This window comes from Echinops telfairi, unplaced genomic scaffold (assembly GCF_000313985.2).
Source record: "Echinops telfairi isolate 266 unplaced genomic scaffold, ASM31398v2 ScPeMD7_7410;HRSCAF=8448, whole genome shotgun sequence".
NCBI classification, from domain to species: Eukaryota; Metazoa; Chordata; class Mammalia; order Afrosoricida; family Tenrecidae; genus Echinops; species Echinops telfairi.
Window position 1 is genome coordinate 26375841 of NW_022111310.1, and position 3317 is coordinate 26379157.

Genomic DNA, 3317 nt, shown 5'->3' on the forward strand with positions numbered 1-3317 from the left:
TCTAATGACCCTTTCACAGGGGTCGCCCAATTCATAACAGTAGCAAAATTGCAGTTATGAAGTAGTAACGAAAATAATTTTATGGTGTGGTCACCACCAAAGAACTGTTAACAGGTCGCAACTTTAGGAAGGCTGAGAACCACTGCCTTAAACTTTTTTGTGCGCCCCACCACCACTCCCGACCGTGGGCCCCGGAACTCACGTTGAGGCCGGGCCTTTGGGAGAAGACAGACAGTAGAGGAAGACACAGAAAAGCACCCCTAGTGGGAGCCGGCGGCCAGAATGGGTGATTTTTCCACCCTCCCAAACCCCAAGACTACCTGTGTCTCCTATAACTTTAGTCCCTCCTCTGCTCGCTCCAGGCCTGGGAAACGGGGCTGCCCGTGCCCCGGGGAGCCCAAATCTTGCCCCCTCTTGTTCAGTCCTCCGTGGGGGGTGGAAAGCCTCATTCTGGTTCCCTGAGCTGCCCTGAGCTCTGCTCACCGGGAAAGCAGCTCCAACTCAGATGGGTGAGAACCAGGACCAAAGTCGTGGAGGTTTGGGTCCGCAGCCTGGTGAGAATGACTGCCCGGATTCCTGGTGCTCAGACTCCTGGTGCTCGGACTCCTGGTCCACTCTTTAGAGCTCTCTGGGGTGAGCCGTGTGGAAACGGCCCCTTCTGCTGGGGTGGGGACTTCTACCTTCATGCTGATTCTGAGCTGGGTGCGTAGGTAGTTGGTCACCGTTTAGGATCATCGCCTTGAACTCTATTCCCTGCTGCTGTCAAAGCCGCAGTAACTTCTTTCTGTGTGTTCTTGACCTAAGACAGTACACCTCAGAGTTAAAAACTAAACCAAGCATTTAACCCTGGAGCCCACGGGACCTAGCTTCAAGTCTCAGCCCTGCTGCTCTCCAGCTGGGTGGTCTTGGGCAAGTTTCTTAACCTCTCTGAGCTCAAAGGTCCCACCTCAGGAATTTCTGAGGTAAGGTACGGAAGCACCTGACACGAGACGCTGCTCACAGGAAAGCCAACAAGCTTGGAGCTGCCAGTTCACACTTCAGGTTGGCGCCAGGCAACCCTTCTGCCACAGCTTCCTCTTCTCCAAAGTGCTGCAGAGGGCCACAGAGATGTACCCACCCAAGGGGGCGTACCATTTCAGTGGGTCTGTAGTCCCAGAGAAAGGACGCCCACCCATTCCTCTCCCTGCTATTAAATATTCGGAAAAGTATAAGGCATTCTGCCAACCACCCCCTCTCCAACCTCTGGGTGGGAGGCCCTTTGGGGTGTTGGTGGTGAAGATAATAAATACCAGGGAGGTAACATTGTACTGATTAACCAAGCACTATTCAGAGAGTAGCTGAACCCACAGAGCCAAGCCCGGAAGTCCAGGTCAAGTCCCTCCTTCCCCGGGGTTGCACACTGCCCGTCCCCCCACCTCCTTGTCTCCCACTGGTGAACACGCAGACCTGTTTTTTGGTTGTTTTTTTGTGTGTGGCTGGGCTCCTCCTGTGACAGTCAACTCACTACCTGTTAAGGCAGCTGGTTACCTGATTTGGCAACCGATTTGCCAGTTGGTTACAGAATTCTTCATGTTTGGAGCGAGAATTTGTGACCCTGTCACATCTTCCTTCTGGTTCAAGTACAACGCTTTGAGCGTCTTGTTTTGGCTTAATTATTCACTGCAGTCCCCCGGTGCCTGGCATTCTGTTCCTTCCCTTGGGCACTGAACACACAGTAACCGAGCTTGGCGATGATCGCAGCCCCACTTACAGAGGGTTTATCATGGGCTAGGCACTTTGCTGCGGGCGCCACTCAAATGATTTCCTTGCCCCTTTAAGACAACCCTATAAGGCAGCTTCTTTTCTGCACCTCCTTTTGCAGATTAGGAGACCAGTCTGGAAAACTTAAGAGACTCTAGTCTCCCATGGTCTTACAACTAATACGAGGCTAGGCTGCAGCACCACGCCCAGCATTGGTTCCCGAAGCCCCTGTTTCGAGCTGGGACCCACTCTTGTGTGCGTGCAGGAGCAACGCACCATGTGTGGATGTGTAGGTCTGGCTCTGTAGTGTGCACTGGCCATGTGTGTTTCACAGTCACCTGGGACACCTGTCTACATGCAGCGTCCTCCCGAAGCTCTCCCGTGAAATCATCTTTAAACTTTTGACAATATGAAGGGGCTTCAAAAACGCCATGCAAAAATCCCCACCATTCTTTTTCCTTCAACTTTTCGAAGTCCCCTTGTAGGCAGTGGTGACGGTGGCACAGTGTGGTGATTGGACACTTCGTGTCAATGAACTGTACCCTGAAAAATGGCTGCGACAGTGGCTTTTGTTTGATTATATGCATCTGAACACAAGTAAATTACGAGCGAACTACTCCCAGGTTATTCACCCCTCTTTGAGAAGCACGGCCCTCCTGCACTCTTTGGGAGAGGAGACGGGTGTGAGTTCGAGGATCTGAGTTCAAGTCTCGGCCTCTCTCTCTCTCTCTCTGTTGGGCTGTGACTTTCTTTCTGAGGTTCCCTAGTCTAGGAGAATGGCATCTCCACCCTCGGGGTGATTGGGGGAGTGGCCCAGCTGCTGTCTGGCTTGGGGGTCCCTGAGTAGATGGCAAGAGCTGTGGTTGGGCCTTTCCTGCCATCTGTAGGTGTTCATGGGACCAGGTCTCCAGCTCCCTCCTCCTTCTGGCTAACCTTTGGCCTTAGTTTAGAGGGATTCTTGCACCTTCCTTGGATGAAACCTTGTATTCAGGGTTCTTCCCGATACACCAGCGGTTCTCAACCTGTGGGTCGTAACCCCTTTGGGGGTTGAACGACCCTTTCACAGGGGGTCCCCCCCCATTCCTAACAGTAGCAAAATTACAGTGACGAAGAAAATAATTTTATGGTTGGGAGTCACCACCACATGAGGAACTGCATGAAAGGGTCATGGCATGAGGAAGTTTGAGAACCACTGCCATACACCTTTCCCTCCAGTTCCCTATGGGGCCCTCTGGCATCTCCAGGCAAAACGTGTGTGCTGAGTGCTTATGTGTGTTTTAAATCCAGTAGAAAGCCATCCATTTCCCTTGAGGGCCACGGTGGCTGTGGCTGAACAGCTCAGGGACTCAGAGGGGTCTGTCTGGAGCCTGGATGCGTGGTGCCGGCCCTCTGAGATGGGGGTGGGGTGCTGCTTGTGGCCTCACCACCCAAGCCTCCCAGCAGTACTGCACTGGGAGGACTTGCCCCACCTTTACCCCGTTTGATCCTGGGGATTATTAAAGGAGGGGCTTTGAAAATACCCAGTTTATGGAAGAGGGCCCTGGAGTCCAGGTAGCTACAATGACACACCCAAAGCC